The 21410-nt window shown below is 51.3% G+C and overlaps 1 protein-coding gene across 1 annotated transcript in view; it reads right to left on the reverse strand.

The window, feature by feature from the left end:
* GABBR2 (gamma-aminobutyric acid type B receptor subunit 2) overlaps positions 1-21410 on the reverse strand; it is a 337637-nt gene that overhangs the window by 17068 nt on the left and 299159 nt on the right. The window lies entirely within an intron of this gene.

A 21410-nucleotide genomic window follows, 5' to 3' on the forward strand; every position in this document is an offset into this window, starting at 1 on the left:
AGAGGTCTTCAGGTGTCTCTGGGATTAACTCCGTAACCATTGGCTGGGCTAGCCGTGGGGCCTGCCAAGCTCTTCTAAGGAGACCTTCTTACCATCACCCCCAGTGAGGGAGCAATGGGGGCAGCCATGTTATATACCACATGACACATCCTGGGCCAAAGCTGATTGGACAGAGGGTGGGTACCTGACCGCCCTGGTGGGTAGCCAATCCAGAGTCTGGTCAGAGACCTAGGAGGTTTCCTAGTGCAGTGTTCTGCTCAAAGAGGCATGATGGAAAGGACCCTATCCAAATATGGTCTCTCTCTCAGGAATTTGAACTGGGAAACTGGGCAAGAATCAGCCACATGGTGGGAAGAAAAGAAAAACACATCCAGAGAACAACAACAAAAATGTATATTCTACATATTTTTTTTTCTGAATTATTTACGAGTAAGTTGCAGATACCCTGACCTTTCACCCCTAAATATCTAGCAAGTACTTCCTAAGAATGAGGAGATTCTTTTACACAACCACATATACTTACCCAATTGAGGACATTTAGCTAATACAGTATCTAATGTGCTATCAATTTTCAAATTTTGCCAATTGACTCAATAATGTCCTTAAAAATAATTGTGGTTTTTCCAAAGCAGGGCCCAATCTGGGACCACATCCTGCATTTACTTATCATGTCTTTAGTCTCTTTTAATCTTTGATGATTTCTCTACCTATTTCGCTCTTCTACATCGTGGATATTTCTGAAGAATGCTGTTCAGTAATTTGGTAGAATATCCTTCAGTTTTGGTTTGTCTGATGTGTTTTCATGATTAGATCTGGGTTATGCATTCATGGTAGGAATCCTATGTAAAGTGTTGTTTTTGCCTCTTGGAGCTTCACCTCAGTGGCACTTGATGGCACTTTGCCCCACTACTGGTGATGTCAACTATGACCATTTGGTTCAGGTGATGTCTGCCAGATCTCTCCACTTCAGAAGTACCATTTCCCCCTTGTAATTAATAAATATTCTGTGGGAGATACTTTGAGACTGTGTGAGTGTCCCATTTCCCCCCACAAATGTCAATTCAGTGGTTTCAGCATCCAGTGATGGTTTCTACCTGAGTCACACTCTTTCGGTGGCCACAAAATGGTGATTTTTTTTTTTTTAAACTCTATCATTTCATTTAAATACTTGACACTCCATTGTAAACAGATCTTTCCTTTCCTCTCATTTATTTATGTATATTGGAATGCATTTAGGGGTTCCTTTTCCATTTCCATTACTATCATTTATTTTGATGCTCAGATTCTCCCAGATTTGGTCAGTGGGAAAGTCCCCTGTGCAGACTCATGTGTTTTCCCAATACATCCCCATAATTTGGGGGAACACTTTCCTACACCTTGGCACAACAAGTACCTCTATTTCTTTGTACTTTCCTTTCCCCAGCCTCAGAATCAGTCATTTCTCTGGAGAGTCTTGTTTCTTTTTGATGGAGAATGATATTTAGAAACCAAGATCTGGGCACTAGATGGGCTCACTGTTCCAAGGATATCAATACTTCAAGGATCTTCCTTCCTACCTCCCTCCCTTATCTCTCTAATCTACCCATCCAGCCATCATGATTCTATGTATCTATCCTTTTTGCTCTACCATCTTTTTAAGATTGGTGTAAATAAAACCCCTATGCCATAGGGTTCTTGCTACTTCCCATTCCATATTTGCACCTTTCTACTCTCACAGTGAGATCGCTGGTTTCCCACAATACCAAAATAGTCACTCATTTGCTCAATACTAAATAGACACAAAATAGTGTTAGAATTTCTATATCCATGCACCACCAATAACAAAGTAAAGTTGAACATATATTTGCGAATCTATCTGCCTTTAGAGAAGATACCCACTGAGGGTGTCTCATCAAAGAGCTGTGTCTGGGATAGAGTGGTCCTGTAGAGGCCCAGGGTAAAGCCCAGGCCTGAAGGTAACAGGTTGGCATCCCCAGAGTCACTCACCAGGAAAAAGGGACATTTTGGTGGGATCTAGAGATGTGGAATGCAGGCCTTAGATAAGTGGGAGTGGGCGTCCTATTTCTCTCGGCCCTGCTCTCGGCCTAGCCTTTGAGGCAAGCAGTGGTCTGGGCTCCTGTTATTTGGGGAATAGAAAAAGGAAGGGCGAGGGAGGTGGGGCCTGTGCACCCAGGCCATTCTGTAATCAGACCATTCAGGCCTGGTACGATCTCCCAGGCTTGATTTTCCTTTTGTTTTCCCTTAGCTCTGCCACTTTGGTTCTGTAGTCATTGAGACCACACACAGGCTCGAGTGGTTCCCTGAGGCCTCTGCTGTGGCTGCAGTGGGCTCTCAGGTGAGACAAGCCAGGAGAAGGTGATCTCTAGGACCCCAAGTCGGAGTAAACAGGCCAGAGATGGCCCCTCTGCTGCGACCCACCCAGGAGCTGGGCTGGATTCTAATAAGGGGGTAGGAGTTTCCTGATGTCTTTTCATTGTTTAATTGAGGAGATGGCAAAAGGGGCTGGTGCGAAGGTCAACAGTGACTTCTAAAAGTGAAACCTGGGTTTCCCTAATGCCTGACAACCCAGCAGACATCAGAATGCAACAGCAAAGGCCCATTATGGTCACGCATGAATAGCAAACCCATTAATGATGATAGTAGCTGTTGTTCTCCAATGAAAGGCAATAATTTATGATGGACTCTTAGATTCTCTGTGTAGAAAGGACTGATGCTGTCATATACCATTGTTCAATGTTATGAAAACTCTATTCCCCAGAAGCCAAGAGCAGTTGTCAGGCTCTTACATCCCCAGTGAGAGAGAGCCCACCCCCTCCCACTCTTGGTGAGTGGCTGCACCGATCTCCTGGGCCTTCATCCCACGGTCCTTGCTTTCCTTTGGGGTCCTCAGAATAATCCCGAGCCCTCTCCTCACATCCGCACGCCCTTGGTTGGGTGGGAAAGAGCTGCAGTGAAGGTACACACCGCCTCCCGTCACGAGTCGACCTGGTCCTTCAACCTGCTCCAGTATACCACTGACCTACGGGCTTGTCCTGGAGCCCAGCACTCCAGGAGGCCGTGAGCGAGTCTGCCTGCACCCTCGCTCCACATCTCCTCCGCTTTCTAAACAACTGCCTTCCACCCGTGATTCATATGTCCCTCATGGTTGACTAAGACTCCATTCGGTAGTTGTCCTCGAGCTGCTGCTGGCTCTGTGTTCCCCTTTCTGCAGCTGATGTTCACTCCGAGTTATCTTTTAACTTATTAATAACCCTCGCCCCCTGCCAAGTTCCCCATCCTGGTCTGCTCTGACCAAATCCCTACATCCGGGTCTGTTAGCCCCCCACTCCCCCCCATCTCAATAAGCTTAAACACAGCCTAGGCTGCAGAGGTGAGAGGGCAGCACAAAATCAAGGGCCAGTGGAGAGCCCAGAGAACTCAGCATTCGAAGGGTGGGCGGAGCTGTTTCTGCCCTATCCTCACACGACACAAGCGCTGATCCAGGAAGAAGCCACAAAAATCTCCTGGTCATTAACATCACCCTCACACAACCCCATGTCTGGGCACACTGTACGTGGATCAGAGTGGCAGGGGTTGGGGTGGATTTAGGAGTGATGAGGTTCAGGTACTCCTGGGGCTAGGAGATGGGGAGTCTGACTGGTCAGTACCCCTGTACCTGAATCACACTCCTTCAGTGGCCGCAAAATGGTGATAAAAGCCCACTGTAAAACCTATGCCTTTTCTTCTCTGATCTGTTCTAATCATGCCTGGGACTGGAGTTCAGAGGGGTCAGAGAAGTCCAACGCATGCACTGGATAATGCAAAGGGTAGGTTTGGGGGATGGAGAGGGAGGACACTGGGGGCATGGAAAGCCGCCACCCCTTGAGCGCTTATTGGAGTCATTGTCATACACCAAAGTGCCGCTAGAGGGCACCCAAGACCCGCACAGAGGGTCTGGTCCAGCAGCCCGCTCACCCTCTGCTGAGGACACAGCTACTTTTGTGGCTCAGTGGGGCCCCGCAAAGCATCAACAGCATCCTGTGCTACTTTAGAAGGCACCCAGTGGTCTTAAAGGAGGCCAGATTTCCAGGGACCTTGGAGGACTGACCCCACCTCTTCCCGACAGCTGGAGTGGGGTGGGAGGGTAGAGGATATTGGGGAACACGGGGCTGGAGGACCCAGGCCTAGGGACCCTACCCTCACCCTGCTCTCAGCGTGGGCCTACCACGCAGCCCAGGGCTAGCGATCCCAGAGCACTGACCTGTGCTGGCTCCGGCGGCACACACACAGGACACAGACCTCAGCTGATGTCATGCGGTGGTCTCCCATCAGGGTCTGAGTCAGGATGTCAGCCCTGCCTCCCCATATGATTGGGGGCTACACAGTTTCCCCTCATCTAAATCAATCCCCAGGGATGACTGGCCTATAAGAGCTTTCAAATTGCCTTTTTTTCTTTATTTCTCTTCCTTACTTGTTGCCTACCTGGGCAATTACCTAAGTAGTCATTCCTTCACTCCAATGTAACTAGAAGAGCTACCATTTGCTAGGTGCTATCCTGGGCATGGGGGAATACAGCAGCCATGAGAATGGACACAGTCCAGTCCTTAGGCCTCTTCCATTCTGGTAAGATCAGGACAATTCCATGACAGAGAGCCTTAGAGGGGGACTGAGTCAAACTAAGCTGGTAACAACTGCCCTAGGAACACGGAGTGCTGCTTGTCATGGATGACAACAACACACCAGGACACCAGGTGCGAAGCTGCCAGCTCTACCTACGGTGTCTTGTCAAAGCCTGGTAAGAATCCAACAACGTGTTGTACCCATTTTACAGATGAGAAAATGGAGGCACAGAAAGATGAGAGAAATCTCCAGCTAGTCAGTGTTGGAGCTGGGTTCAAAGCCAGGTCTGTCTGCCTCCCACACCAGTGGTCTTTACTCTTTCTCCAGGTGCTTGTCCCAGCCTGCCCTACCTCTCGTGAGCACTGCATCCCATTCCAAAGGGACAGTGGGCATAAACCTTGAACCCCGCTGTAGAAACTGGGAGGGGCAACTTGGGGGAGGAATGATTTCGTCGTGAAATGTTCCAACAGAGGCCCCATTGGAAGCCACCAGAGCTCTGTGAACACCGAGTTTTAGGGCCACAAATCGAACGCAAACTGTTAAGATGCTATTCCTGCCTGACAGGGCACAGTGCCCGGCAGAGAGACCACGCCTGTCCGTTCTGCCCGCAGGCAGGGAATGCTCGCACCTGACTCCTGGCCGGACCGCCGCTCTGTGGGAGGCGTGCAGAAGCTGCCCGGGAAAGCCTCCCCCATCTGTGCAGCCGAAGGAGAGCAGCTGGCCCGAGAGTCCCTCTGCATAATATAATTACTCCACAATGTAGGTCAGCGGCCCCCGCACACATGGACAGGCAGGGCATCCGGGCGTGGGCTCAGGTGCTGGGTCCTGAAAGGTCAAAGGCCTTGATCTTGCTCTACCATAGACTTGCAGGATGACTACAGGCATGCCCCAAACTTTTCTAGATCTCAGTTTCCCACCTGCAAACTGAGTCCGACCAAGGGTTACTTAGGGCGTAGTTAATGTGAACCAGAATAATGGAGGGATGGCGACAGTCATTCTGTGTTCCATGACTGTTTGTCCTCCACTCGCTCAGCCTGCTGTGTGCCTGGCACTGTGCTCCATGCTGGGCCCAGATGTGTCAGGCTGACCGGGTGCTTGCCTTCCTGGAGCCGGCATTCTAGCAAGGGCAGACCACACAGCACTGCTGTGAACAGAACAGCGATCCCTGCTGCTGAGGCCACTCTGAGAAGGGCCTGGAGGGGTATCGGCTTCAGATCAGGGGGTCTGGCAAGGCTTTCCTGAAGTGGGAACATTCAGTCTGAGGCCCGAAGGCTGAGGAAGAGCAGCCGTGTGAGAACCTCAGGGAACAGCATTCCCGAGACAGGGAACAGCACATAGGACAGGCCTTGGCATGTTTTAGGAACCCAAAGGAAGCCAGTATGGCTGGCATGTCATCAGTTCAGTGAGGGGCCGGCCCTGCTTGCCACCAGATACTGTACACACAAGCCCCCAGGGAGCTTGTTAAAATGCACATAGGGCCGGTAGGTCTGGGTGGGGCCCATGATGCTGCATTTCCAAGCAGCTCCCAGATGACCCCGATGCTGCTGGTCCCGGGACTGCCATTTGGGCAGCAAGGCCTTAAAGGATTCTTCTTTGCTTAAAAATGCAGATTCTCTTGTTGCTCATACACCGGTGGCAGAGTGACAGCCCAGCACAAGAGCAGACTTGAAAGCTTGCCCCTATGTCCTAACCCCAGGTCAGACCCCAGGAGTACGTGTTTCCATGTGTCCTGTGTGGGGCTGGCCAGGGCACTTAGGGCTGGCCACGTCGCAGGGGTGGGCAGGGAGGGTGGGGAGCCGCACCTGTGATCATGGGACTCATGGTCCCTCGGACCTCTTCTGCTCCACTGCTGTGAGTGGCTCGGGTTCCCAGCCCCACCTGGCCACGGCTTCTTGGGAGGAGGGGACCTCTTCCACCTTCTGACCAGCTCCCAAAAGCTGACTCTCAGAACTTTCTCCCTGGGCCATTCCCGGTGCTTCTTTATTCTTATTTTTAATTTCAAAGTTGATTTTTGAAATCTATGATGAAATTGGTAGGTTTTTCTACCGGAGGTCAGTATATGTGCGTGTATCAGTGGGAGCTGGAGTGTGTGTGGTGAGGGCAGGGGAGGATGTCTGGACTTTCTGGGCTGCATTTCAGAGTCCCAAGATGCCTCTCTTTTCCTGGAAAGGCAGGTGAGCCGACACTTTCTGGGGGAGATGGTGTGGGAGACCCATCAAGGAAGTATGGGCAGGGAGAGGAAAGGACACTGGATTCAGACCCCAGGTCCCTCACCTGCCAGCTGTGTGACTTTGAACACATCTCTAAGCCTTTCTGAGCCATGGCGTGTTCATTTGCAACCTCCTGGGGCTGGAAGACGATCACAGGAAGTAAGCAGTGGGTTTAGTAGGCTTTAGAGGCTGGAAAGCCCGCTCCTTCTGTGTAAACCCTCGTCATTATCTCCAACGGCAAAGTCACCAAGCACTGGGGCCAGGAGGAACCTTCTGGATCCTTCCGGGGCTGGGCTGCTTATCTCAACAGCAGCAGTCTCACGTCTACGAGGCAGCAGAGCTGGAAGCTGGCATTTCAAGGTAAGAATTTCTTCTTAGAATGTTTAGTTATGAATTTGGGTGAATTTCTGCCAAATCCCGGATCTGGAAGGGACCTGTGAGATTCCCCCACCAGGTTGCTTCTGCATTTTTTTCTTTGGAGGGGGCACAATTCTTTGTTGTGAGGGACAGTCTTGTTCTGTGCAGGGCACTCCGAGCCCCTGGACCGTGGGCCCTAAATGCCAGGAGTGTCCTCTGGTCGCTGTGACGGTCCAAATCTCCCTCCCCTGGTCTCTATTTCTAAATACAAAAGGGATCATGCACTAGTGCAAGTCCTCTTTTCACAGATGGAGAAACTGAGCCCTAGTAGAGGACTCATAGCAAGTGGGTGACTTAGTGGAGACCCAGGTAGAGGTATCCTGGCCCTGTGCTCTGGACCACGCCTCGGGCTGGCACGGCCAACATTTATGGGGATTTACTATTTGCGGGTACTTGGCATTGCTGCATCAGCCCCCTGGAGCTTCTGGATGCATCCAATCTGTTGGTGCTTCTCAGCCTAGCTCGGGTGCACCTGGAACAGCGTCCAGAGTGAGAAACACGGCTCCAGAGCCACTCAGCGGGCCACATCCCCATGGAGTCCTGCTTTGTGGAGGAGAGATGAGGTGGCCAGGGGAGGCGGGTGGCTGGGACCTGGCTGAGGAGGGCCAGGAGCCCTGGTCAGCACCAGGCACCCTGTGGGTCAGTAAGACCCCTGCCTGGCCCTGTTCAGAGAGGCATTCTGAGTTTGATCTTGGAATTAATGGGAAATCCCATGGTTTATAAGTACTACAGCTGGGGTGAGGATCGTCTTGGGGAAGTTAAGGGAGGACAAGTACAGTAATTTCTAGCCCTTTGCAGCCTGTTATGTATTCATATGAGAATCTCTTTTTGATTTTGACCTCAGGGCAGTCTGGTAAAGGAGCCAGGAATTTTATTTATACCCATGTTACAGGTGAGGAAACTGAGACCCGGAGAGGATAAGAGACTTGCTCACGGTGACATAGCAAGTCAAAGGCAAAGGTAAGCCAGCCCTCTTTCCTGCAGAGCAGCTGGGGGCATCATAACCTCTGTCCTTTCTTGTAGCCTGGCTCTGTTCCCCTCCCAGGAGAGACGGGGCTTCAAGGGTGCCTCGATTTTCCTAGGGCCTGCGTCGGAGGCCTCAGGGCAAGCCTGGAGCAGGAAGAAGTGCTCGGTCGTGGAGGGTGGGGGGCTTTCACCAGGCTCACTCCGCACAGTGTCGGCTTCCTGTCTGCTGCGCCTAACCGGCACGAGGGTGCTGATGCCACGCACTTTCCCCCAAGCCTGATGGGTGCCTAAACCCACGGCTCCCCTGCTGGAAGGATGACCCAGCAGCATATCTTCGAGAGAGAGTCTGCAGGGCATGGCCGGGCGCCGGGGTGCGGAGTCTTCCCGCCATTCTAGAGCGGAGAGAAGCTCCTGGCCTTCGGGCAGAGTACGGGCCATGTGTGTGTTTTACTTGAGCTACACAGGGCTTAGGATTTTTTCTCTTCACAGTCAGGATTTAAAACTCAGGTGATTCACAGGAACATCCCAGATTTCTGGCTTCCCCTGAATGAGACACCAGGTCGCGCAGGGCTTGCCTGCCTGAGCTGGGCCCGTCTGCCACCCACCCTGTCTGTGCTGCTCTGCCAGTTGGTGTCGAGGCCCGTGAGGCCCCAGCTGACGCTGGGATATGTAGAAAGACGGGTTACCTAGTCACAGAGTTGCCCAAGTTTTGTCGAAGCTGCAAGCCTGCTGGGGCGAGCCAGCTCCTCGGCCTCCGCCGTCCCCTCAAGCACCAACAGTAGGTGATTCCATGGTGGCGTCCCCAGACAGGACGCAGGCTCGGCTGCCTGGGGTCTGGCTTGGACAATCTCGGCAGGGCCGGGATGCTGGGACCCCTCACGTCCCAGTGCGCGGGGCAGAATCCAGAGGATGGCTTTTCCCAGGGTGTGTGGGAAAGAGCCACTGCTGGGCTTCCGCAGCAGAGGGAGGCTGGTGGACCCCAAGACTGGGTCCCGGCAGGGATCTGGGGGCCCTGACCTGGAGGGCAGAGGATGGGCGATGGAGGAAAAGAGCAGCAGGAGATCAGAGGGGCTGGAGAGAAGGGCGACCTGTGACCTTCAGAGCGCACAGGATCCGTAAGATTCTGAGATGCTGGAAAGCAAAACCCAGAGCTTCGTGAGGGAAGTCCCCGGCCCTGCCTGGGAAATGATGGAGGGAAGGAAACCCCTGCATGCTGTGCTCCGTCCGTCACCTCCTCTCCTAGGCAGTTACCCCTGCCCCCACTCCAGCCCTAGCCGGTCTCAAACTCCTCCGGGGTGGGTGCTTTCTGTTTCTCGAGCTGGTTGATCCTTTCTCTTGCCCTTCAGCCGAGCTTTCTGAAAAAGCAGCCTGGAATGCCATCTGCATTCTTTACCTGCCGCCACAATCCCCAGGCCAATGCTATGTTCCGTAGGGTCTCGGTGACCCACCTAGTGGCCAAAGGCGGGGGGCCCTGTTTAGTCCTCCGCTCCCAGAGGCCAGTGTGGACAGGCTGTCTCCCTTCACCTCCGGGCCCTGACCTCTCCCGGCTTTGCCCTTCTTCTCTGGGAAACTCTCCACTTCCTCTGTCCACTCCTCTTCCTCCTTCAGAGGGCATCCCTTCCTCCACGTTCCTGGGCCTCCAAACTCATCACTCCGTCCCTTAAAGCTGCCCTTGCTCCGGGCGGGCTGGCTCAGAGAACTGCTCCGCTGTCTGCCCCAGGGAAACCAGAGCCCTGGGCGTCCCTTCCTTTCTGATCCCACCCAGGCTCCCAACCCAGAGACCTTCAACAGCTTCTCAAACCACAGGGAAGATGCCCTGACCCTGACTCCAGCCTCGTGACCCTCAGTGAGGAGCCTTGGCTCCCATCACCAGCCTCAACCCTCTGTGGCCAGGCCCCATAATGTCCCCTCCTGGGCTGCCCTTTTTCCACCACCACGTGAACAGCACCCACTGGCCCATCTCTGGAATCTTCCTAGGGGCTCTCGTCCTGCATCTGCCCCTCCTCCGCCCCGTGCTTCCTGCCTCTCTTCAGGGAGGACCATCGCCTCATGCTGGACAGACTGTGTTCGACTATTCCTCCCCCTCCAGCTGTGACTTGCACCCTGGTCTGCCCAACTTCCCAAACCTTTGTTTTAAAGCACAAACCCAGGGGCGCCTGGGTGGCTCAGTGGTTTAAGCATCTGTCTTCAGCTCAGGTCATGATTCCAGGGTCCTGGGATCAAGCCCTGCATCAGGCTTCCTGAGAAGCAGGAAGCCTGCTTCTCCCTCTCCCACTCCCCCTGCTGTGTTCCCTCTCTCTCGCTGTGTCTCTTTCTGTCAAATAAATAAAAAAAAATTTTTTTAAATTAAAAAAAGCAAATCCAGAACTACCCCAAAGTGTGCCCTGGTCAGTGGAGTGTCAGCAACGCGTTTCAAGTGTCCCAAGATGGTGCTGTCCTTGGCCTCAGGGCACACGGGTGGCCAGGTGCCTCTTGCCAGGAGCTGCCTCTGTCATCACTCTGGGGCCCTGCCCTATGCTAGACTTCCTCCTGGTCCTGAGTTGGCCAAAGGCAGCCCTTTCTCCTGCACTTTCTGGTCTGGCCTGGGCCTGCCTGCAGAAGTACCCATCCGCTCTCATCTGCCTCTAGGCCAGCACCCTTCAGTCAAAGGGCCTCTTTGTGGGGGTAATTGTCCCTGGGCTGGGGAGAGGTCTGTGACTCCAAAACTGAGTAAAGCTCCCAGAGGGCCGTGTTTAAGCTGCCCAGCCCCAGTCCCTGGGGGCTCTGGCACCCCTCCTGCTCAGCCCAGACCTCAAGGCCCCCAAGCCGGCCCTGCTCTGCCCTGGCCTGCCTCTGCAGGTGCTGTGTGTCTCATCACCCTCTCTCGGGGGTCTGTTGCATGGCCCGGCTCATAGTTCACGGCCACTGCCCGCTGCCAAGTTCATGCCCAGCCTGGCATGAACGGGGAGGAGGGGGCAGTACTAGGGTTTGAGGCTGCTCTCGGTGGGAGCAAGCATGAGCCTGTGAGATCAGGGACACAGGATTCCACCACTGCTGTGCACGCACGCACGCTCAATTTTATGGTTTTCAATGTCATTTGATCTGCCTAACAACCCCTAAAAATTTAGTAGGGCCATCAGCTTCATTCCCATTTTGCATGGAGAACACCGAGCCCAGAAACGGGCTGCACCTCACCCCAGGGCACACACTTGCATCCTGACTCCTAGCCCAGCCCTTTCTGGTGTTCGAGCTTCTCCCTGGAACCCTGCCTAGTGCTGGGAGTCCCAGCTCATCAAGGAGCAAGGACGGAGGCCGCCTGGGGGAGCCTCAAGGGCTGTTCCCTGTTTGCCCTTGGCTTAGAGGCAGGAGAGCAGCATCACAGCGCCCTGGGATGACGGACAGCCCCTGGCCTTGCCTCCTGATGCGGGTTCTTGCCCCAGCTCCGTCACGTGCCCCTTTGGAGCCCCAGGTTCTCCTCTGAGAAGTGCCAGAGTCACCTGCTTTGCAGGTTGCTCTGAGCGCAGCACAAGAGCACAGAAGACAAAAGACTACGAAGCCTGGAGACACACACACGCCGCAGGGTAATGCAAGTGAGAACAGTACATCCTTTTCATTTTCCTGTTGTCATTCAGGGAGGCAGGCGGGTTGGGAGCCCCCAAAGTGCAATGTTGCAAAGATTGTTCCAAAATAGGATGTCATATTTGGTGGTGCTGCCACCGCTGGCGGTGCTCAGGGTCCCTGGCGAGTGGGCATACCCCCTTCTTCACCCCGCAGCTGGCTCGCTTTTCTAGCCCTTTCCTTCTGCCTTGCCAGTGCCTGCTCTCTCTCCTCTTAATAGATACACGTATAAAGTCTTCTGAGATCACCTTGTTCTAGTTTGTGGACTCACACACCTTTTAATCTCGAAGAGACCCAAACATTTTCATTCCCTTCCTTGTCTTCCTGTGTAATCTCTGCCAAGGTTTCCTCCAGCCTTTCTTTGCACACCTCTGATCATGAGACCCTACCTCCGAAGGCAGCCCAGTTCACTCTGAGATAGGTCACTTTAAAACGTGAATATTCTTGCCTGTCCTAGACTGAGATCTGCATCCTCAGAACCTCCCTCCCCACGTGCTGGTCCTGGCTTCTGCCTTTGGGGACCTGCGGGTTGTGGCTCTTTCCTTGGCTCCAGCCGCGGTGGCTGCCTGAGACCTCTCTTTGCTGGCTTGATGGCAACCTCTTCTACACGGCACAGGTTTGAGCCCTCTTCCTGTCCTGGCCACCTTCATCTTGTCACTGTCTGCATAGGGTCTGAGTCCCTTATGAAAACACGAGTTTCCCAGGGGATCTGAGTAGTGCAAGAGTGTTGTCCCCTCCTCACAGCCAGAGTCCTAGTCACCCGAGGCTGTCCCCTGAGCCTGCTTTGGTTATTCGGCAACTGAAGCACACTGTGCGGCTTGGCAGTCCACAGTGTCATTATCTTATTTAAGGGAATATCGGTGCTTGAAACAGCCACATACGTACACGCGCACACACACACACACATCCGTCCGGTGTTCCTTAGGGATCTAAGAAACCACAGCTCCCGTGATGCAGAACCCCCGAGAGTTCTCTCTGCCGTCAGGGAGAAATGCACCACGGACCCCCCCTGTCATCCCTCACAACACTCGGGGGCTCTTTCCACACAGGATGTGTGGCCCTACTGTGCAGCTCCAGAACTCAGCCACCGAAGGCTACAGCTAGCTGACCTTCACGATCTAACTGAAAAGCCATTTTAAAGCCCCAAATGAGAGGAGGGAGTGAGCAATTAGAGACAGGGACTGAGAGTAGCCTAGCGCTAAGGAGGGTAGAAGGTGTCCACTTTTCCTGTGAACCAAAGAAAGCAACATGGCTTTGGCACAGCGAAAAGCAAGCCCACGATCGCCCCTTTTGTTAACATAGCATTTTCTGCGTACTTAACAGGAGGGTCATGTGCCCCTCTAATGCTCCCACACAGGGCAGGGCAAGAAGTGTGAGCTCGGGGCCACCGAGGAGGAAACAGGCCCAGAGAGGTGGCCTGGGCTGACCAGAGGGGCTCTCCCAACACCCCAGCTCTCGCCCGTTGGTCAGTAGGTGGGGGTCACCTGGCCCACTATGGCCAGTGCGATGCATAACAAGTGACATCTGCCCCTTGTGGGCTGGCGCCTAGGACCCTTGTTGCAGGACCCACGAGCACCCGCCCTGCCACCCGGTGGTGGGGCCCTGATTGCTGAGCTGCCTCTGGGAAGATGGTTACCCTGGAGACGGCGCGGACGCACAGGTGGACTGTGAATGAGGGAGAAACAGACTCCTGACGCGTTTAGCTCCTGGGATTGAGGGCTTCTTCATTAGCGCTGCCCAGCTCAGCTGTCCCCGCTAACAGAGAAGGGCGATGACATCTGTGTTTCTGCTGTCACACGTCAGGCACCGTGCTAGGGACTTTGCACGTGTCATCACATGCAGTTCTTGAAGCTGCCCAGTGAGGAAAGGGTTATTATTCCTCCTCTCTACAGTGTGGGAAAACCGGAGACGTGGAACATTGCGGGCCCTTGCCCCTGGTCACAAAGCCACGAAGATGTGGACCTACGACACGAATCTGGGTCTCCTTGATTGGAAAGCCTTGATGAACTCCGGTGATTTGCAGAAGCAGATGGCTATTGTGTTCCAACACCCTGTTGGGCTAAATGCTTCCTTTGAAGATGCAAGATTGCACAGATTGCTTTTCTCATTCAGATTTTATGCCTGAGTAAAATCCTGGTGCTATGATTTATTATAGCAACACTGATTTTCCAATTTTAAGACAACAATGCAGCTCGAAATAAAGGAGAAAGAAAAGACCGAAACATTTGAAACCTTTGCTTTAGATCCTTATTTCGTCTGGCTTGAACTGCAGTCTCCCCTCCAGTCTTCCCCACGGCACCACCTTTCTAAAATTGAGTCTGAGCACGCTCCCTCCTGCTCGAAACCCACAAAGACTCCTTGTCCCCACCAGCAGTGCTTCCTAAATTATATTCTGCAGAATATGTAAGTGTAAATCTGCTCCCTGAGAAAAGGTTTCCATGGCCAAAGAAGTTTTGGAAATTCAACTAATTTATTATTAAATATTAAAATGTTAAAAAATTTTAATTAAGATTATTTTTTAAAGATTTTATTTATTATTTGACAGACAGATCACAAGCAGGCAGAGAGGCAGGCAGAGAGAGAGGAGGAAGCAGGTTCCCCTCTGGGCAGAGAGTCTGATGTGGGGCTTGATCCCCGGACCCTGAGATCATGACCTGAGCCGAAGGCAGAGGCTTTAACCCACTGAGCCTCCCAGGCGCCCCTAATTAAGATTATTTATGTATTTATTAGAGAGAGAGACAGCATGTATGCAGGGGGATGGGCAAAAGGGGAGAGAAAGAGGGAGAGAATCTTAGGCAGACTCCACACTGAACTTGAAGCCCGACACAGGGCCCCATCCCACAACCCTGAGATCATGAACTGAGCTGAAATCAAGAGTCGGACACTTAACTGACTAAGCCCCCAGGAGCCCCATAATTAAACAATTTTTTTTTTTAACCGGAGGGCTTTTCAGAGCCTTTAACATGCTAAAACCCATTGTACATTTCCAAGAGGCCGATGTATAATTTCTGGGATTTCTTAAATGACCGGACCATGAAATCCCCCATTCCCTTTTATTTTGGGAACACCTAATGGGATTAGCATTCTCTGTTATATACTTTGGGAGGATGTTGGCTTTTAGGATAAAGTCTTAAGTTCTCAGCTGAACACTCAGGTCCTTCCTGGATTTGGTCCCGGATCACCTTCAAGCTCATCACACAAACCCCTGTCTCTGCCCACCCCAGGGTTCAACCTCCGGACGTCTTACTGTTTGTCATATGCTACATTGTGGGGTTCTCTGGGCTAGGACCTGGAGAGAAGACAATGACTGAGGAACAATGTCAGAAGCTTGACACAAGACAGCCTGTATCTGGGGGAATGTGAAGAACGCTCTATGGGTGACGTGGCTGGGATGAGAATGGGAATGAGGATCGCAAGACTAATTGAAAGCCACGTGTTTACCGAGGCTCAAAGGATCCCTTTTAGAAACAGGAACTGGGCCCGCATATGCCAATGAACAAGGCAAAATGGGTGCCCATTGGAAACAAAAAGTGCCAAGATATGCTGGGCCGAACCACAGATACCAACGTTAATAATAAAGAAATTAACATGCGCAGGAAATGCAAAAGCTGCCAGGAGGCTGATAAGAGACCATTATTAAAAAAGAATGAGCAGTGTAGCAGAGAAGTGAAATTAAGTTCTGAACTTCTTTTTTTTACCACGGACCCCAAAATATTTTATGAGTAATAAATAGGTCTTGATTTACCGCAAAAACACCAATGAGGCTGGGGCCAAAATTTGCTGTTGACCCTCTGTCTGGCAAAATAAACAGATCCATCATCCATCGCTAGCCAGTCACTGAGAATATGAGGAAGTGCATCAGTCTAGGACGGGAGACTGATACCAGGTGGTTAAAAATGCCAGCCCTGGGGGCTGACTGCCTAAGTGCTCATCCCGACTCTGCCACTTACAAAGGATGGGAGCTTGCAGCAGTGATTCAGACTCATTGTTGCCATCTGTGAAATGGGCGCAAACATAGTGCCTAACACATGGCACTGAGGTTTAAATGGACTGATGGGGAAACCCTTAGAGCAGTGCCTGGCCCCAGGGAAGGACTCATCAGGGCCAGGTGTTAACGACTGTTACACAACCATCCACCAGTCTCTCCCCACCGCAATCTACCCGCCCAAAACTCCCAGATGACAGCTTTCTCTCTTGCTTTCTTTCTCTCTCTCTCTCTCTACACACACACACACACAAACACACACATTCATTTCCACCCCCAGACCACTGAAAGTAAATTTCAGAACATGATACTTCAGCACAAGTGCGTACCTTGTCATACACAATCACAATATGATCACACCTAAGAAAAGTCATAATAATGCCATCATATAATCTCACAACGAGCATGAACTTGGATAAAGAGCTCATCATGTTGGTTCACTGATAAAATTCTTTTAATCCCTCCCAACTGCCTCTTGGGTTAAAGTCCAAGCTCCCTCCAGCCCTGTACCTACTTTCAACTAAAAAGCAAACAGATGCAACTGATTCTTGAACTCTTTGTAGATATAGCCTACACGTTCCTGCTCAAGGATTTTCATCTACCAGGAATGCCATTGCTTTGAATATCTACTCTTTGAGGTTTTACTCATTATTTAAATCTCAGCTAAAATTCTATTTTGTCCGAAAATTTTAAGCTCTTTCTAGATGAAATGCATCTTTCTTTTCACATCTTCATGACGTGTGGGAAGCTAGTGTGATGATGTATTTCATACATGGAAGAAGGCAGGGACAGAAGAATCACAGAAAAATGGAATAGATCCCTGATCAAACTGAGCCTGAAGTCCACATTACCACTGGACCTTTCCAAGATGCCTAGGTGGTCTCAACTGTGCACTCTGACTTAAGTTCTTGCAACTGAAAATATCCTAATGGCCACTGCAGGGATTAGGGCTGACAATCACCGAGTCTTCTAAAGCCATGAAACAATAATAGAAAAAGTACAATACATTATGCTCCAGTTAGGTCAGAAACTTGCTGTTCCCCAAAAGCACTTCCCACTCTTCCTACCCTCGCTTTGGAAGGCTCTTCACCCGGAGGGTGCCTGTCTCCCTTTACCTGTCTTTTGAAAAAACTGAGATAAAATCCACATAACGAATTAACCGTTTTCAAGTGTATAAACAGTGGTTTTTAGTATATTTACAATGTTGGTCAACAATTACTACTATCTAATTTTCTATTCATCACTCCAAAAAGAAACCCCATAAGCACAAACTCCCTATGGCCCTCTCCCAGCCCCTAATCTACTTCCTGTCTCTGTGGATTAGCCTCTTCTGGACACTTTATAGGAACAGAATCATAGAGGATGTGGCCTCGTAGCATCTGGCTTCTCTCACTGATCATAATGCTTTCGAGGTTCATCCATGTTCTCATGTGTATTTGAACTTCATTCCTCTTTATGGCCGAATAATACTCTGTTGCCTGGGTAGACCACATTTTGTGTATCCATTCTTCAGTTGATGGATGTTTGAGTTGTTTCCCTTTTTTTTTTTTTTGGTATCATTAGTGCACACATTTTCATCTCTCTTGAGTATATACCTAGGGGTGGATTTGCTGGGTCACATGGTAACTGTTTAATTTTTTGAGAAAATTAAGACCAGACCGTTTCACACAGCTCCCATTTTCTTTAACCATCCAAGTCCCACTTGCTCTTTCAAGACGCAGGGGGAAATGTCCTCTCTCTCCTTTAAGGGGGGCAGTAGGTCTCAAGGCAGGATGATGAGCCCTGTCCTTTGTGATCCTGGAGGGCTGGGGGCTGAGCTGTTCCAGCATTCCCATCTATCTTTGCCTGCTCTCCCTGATGCTGTCCCTGAACATTTCTGTCCCTCTGGGGGACAGGGACTGGGCCAGTCCTGAGAGCAGAGGCTGTGCGTCCCCCCTTGTCATGGTCCCGACATCTGGCACACAGTGGGGCTCAGTAAATGAGATTGTGGCAAAGGAATGAATGGCTCCCATCTCTACCTCCTGGCCCCGCTGACTTTCTCGCAATGCAGGGCAGGCTGTGCTGGGAGCCTCCCTAATGCGGGAGTGAGAGCATATGGGTGGGCACGGGGTGGGGGGTGTCTGAGAAGGCCCGGGGCAGGGGGGAATATGCATGCAAGGGTGCGTTTTGAACATGTGCCGAAGTTCACAGACGACCACACAGTGGCCCAGATGAGACTGACTCAACTGGATCATGCCTAGAAGGGGGAAGTGAGGACGAGAGAGCCATTAGGATGCCCAAGGACAGATCAATGCTGGAGACAGGCCTTACCCTGGGGTGGAGCTCTGCTACTTCTGAAGTCAAGTTGCCCGTCTGTGGTCTCATGTGAGAACAGCATGGAGCATGGAGGGAGAGCTTGGATTTGGGGAACAGCAGGCCTGGCTTCATGCTCCTGAGCCCCACCTGCTGCCTGTGCGGTCCAGAGCCTGTCGCCCGACTGTGGATCTCCGGGTGTTCACCTGCAAAATGGGAGCAGGTCTCTCTCTGCTCAGGGGGACAGTAAGGAGTAAGCAAGTGCACTTTGAGAGAAGTGCGCTGGAAGGTATTAAGCTACCACGCAGCACTGCTCCTCAGGACCTCTCTGGGAGGCCATCAGGGGAGCTGTGTTCATTTCCTTATGGGGTCAGAAAGTGCAGAGTCAGGAGTGAGAACAAAAGTCACAATGATCAAATTCCTTTCAGGGGTCAGGGTCCGTGTTAGGCCCTTGAACATGTTACACCAGTCAATGCTCCTGGTAAACACGAAGTTTTCCTAGTAGGCACCGGGGATCAGAGAGGGTGAATCTCTCACCCAAGGTCACACAGCTAGGAGATGGCAGAATATGGATGGCTTGTAGCATCCATGGCTACCTCATCATTCCCCCAAACCCACAGTGCAGGAGCCTGGTTTGTGCATGCATTCTATCTCTTTGGCATGTGAATGCATTTCCAGAAGGCTGCCATATATTTTTAATAATTGGTATGAACATGCAATCTCTCGTCAGCCGGCTTCCTGTCTGCTGTAAGACATAGATAAGAAAGAAAGTGCCAAGCGGACACAGGAAGATCCTCCACACCCGTTGGCAGAAATCACTCTGGCCCAGAGTTACCTTCCTGATTTAATTCTCTGAGCCTCTGTGTCTGACTCATGTAAGAAAATGACTTCTTGGGTGAAATATTCAAACGCCACGTGTGGATGTTCATTGTCTCACTCTGGCAGCTCGGGGGATGAATGGCAGCTCGGGGAGGGGGGAGCCCTGCAGTCTGGGTTGGGGAGTCAGAGTTAATTCCTCTGAGGTTCCTGAACCAGGAACGTGCTGGTCTGGGCTCTGGAGGCCCAGTGACAAGGAGTCAGACGCGGGAAAATGGCAAGATGTGGGACTGGTTCTTAGAGGGCTCCGGGCAGGGTGGCCAAGGGCCAGCTCATCAGTATTGCTCTGTGCAGTCGCTAACCTTCACTGAGTACTCTTGATATGCTGGGCACAGGGTAAGGCCTTCTAGTCTTCCCCAAAGCCCTAGGCAGTCAGACCTATTAATATTGAGACCCACATCATGGATGAAGAAACTGGCCCTCGGAAGTTGTCACTTGCGATATGTATGTGTCCCAGGGTTGCTGTAATACATTTCCATAAACTGGGTGTCTTAAAACAATAGAGATTTACTCTTGCACCGTTCTGGAAGCCAGAAGTCTGCAAACAAGGTGTTGGCAGGGCTCACCCCCTCTGAAGGCTCTGGGGGAGAATCCGTGCAGCTTCTAGCTTCTGGTGGCTGCAGTTCCCTGGCTCGTGACCACGTTGTGCCATCTTTGCTTCCCCCTCTCCATGACCTTCTCCCCCCTGTCTGTGTCTGTCCTCTTTTATTTCTTATAATGACACTTGCCACTAGATTTAGGGACAACCTAGGTAATCCTGGCTGACTGTATCTTAAGATCTTTAATTACATCTGCAAAGACCCTTTTTCTAAATAAGGTTACTATTCATAGATTCTGGGAGTGAGGATGTTGATATATCTTTGTGGGGTCACAATTTCACCCAGTGCACTTCCCTAACCTCACACGTATGGGGCTTAGCTGGGTTTGGAAGCTAAGCCTAATTCCAGAGTCCATCTGTTTAACCATTATGGGCCATACGCTATATACTTACCTGCTGTGTGATGCTGGGCTAATTGCTTAACCCCTCTGTGCCTCAATTTTCTCATTGGAATATAATGGTGAGAGCTGCCTGGGCTTGGTGTGAGGATTAAATGGGCTGGCAAAGTAAAGCATCGGAAACAGTGCCTAGCACGTAGTCTGCACTCGCCACGAGCTGCTGGTGTTACTGTTTTTACTCTTGTGATTACCAAGACAACACAGCTTAGTTGGAATCCTGCACGAAGGCGGACTGGGAGACAATGCTCTCAGATCTCAGTTTGCTGGGTTTGAACATCTGCTCACAAGTGCTCCACACTCATGAAACAATTCACAGATGTAAGAGAGATTTAAACATTTATAAGAGAACACCATGCACAATGGATGCTAATAATTTCAAACCATCAATGAAAAAAATATTCCTTTAAAATAAAACCAATAAAACACAGGATTGATGCTGGCGACGGTGGTGGTGGGGGGTGGTGGTGGTGGTGGGAGAGGCAGGAAGATCCAGAAAACAACAGGCCCATATTAGCAGAAGAGATCCCATGCCCCCTGACACCACATGGCCCTGGCTATGGACAGGTCCAGTATATGGCAATGTCATCTGGGGCTGCTCAGTTCACCTCTCCAGCCTTGGTTTCCTCATCTCTAAAATGGGGATGTCCAGCTGTGTTGTAAGCTGTGCCATGCCATGGAGAGGTGAGGCCCTGTTGTCATTATTGTATTGTGTTTGCCAACTGTGAGTGCCTGTGCCCAAGTGGGACAGACCTGGGGTCGGGGCCCCTGTCCACAGAAGGGCAGGACAGTATGTGGGCTGCATGCTGAGAATGGGGCAGGAGCTAAGATTATGTTGCTTCCCCTGAGCTCTTGGGAGGGGCTCACCGTCTGTGTCAGCGTCCTCTGAACTGCACTGAGCATCCTCGTGTCACAGGAAATGTTCCAGCCTGTGTCAAGGTCAAAATGACTCAGCACATGAAGTTTAACCCACTGTTGCTTTAGAGAGAAACTTCAGGTCCACCAAAGGCCAAAAATAACAAACACCCACCAAGTGGCCGATGGGTCCATTTCAGAGCCGCTGTGAGTGCCAAGCTGCCCAGACACTGTGGTCCCCTTGGCCCTTGCCTTCTTGTTGGTTTCTGTGGTTGGTGGCTCCCTGTGACTGCAAGGCACATTTTTTTTTTTTTTAAACCTGCCTAAAGTTTTGGTCTGGAACTTGGCTCACCTGCCTCTCAACTGCAATGAAAAATATGGCAGAAATAGAAATCTCGCAGCTTTTCCTTCGTCCTTTTCCTTGCTCTCTCTCTTCTACGGGGGAAAGAATTATTTGCATGATGATGAAGGATTTTCAGAACATCATGAGACTGGAGAAGCTCATTCAGCTGTGGGGTTCACAGATGTGTGCCTTCCCAGGTGGCGCTCTCTCTGAGTCTGCCTGTCCTTTGTCAACGTTGCATCCTGAGGCTGGGGGTGCACAGTGGGGCTTGGGAGGG

This window comes from Mustela nivalis (assembly GCF_964662115.1).
Source record: "Mustela nivalis genome assembly, chromosome: 13".
Classification (NCBI taxonomy): domain Eukaryota; kingdom Metazoa; phylum Chordata; class Mammalia; order Carnivora; family Mustelidae; genus Mustela; species Mustela nivalis.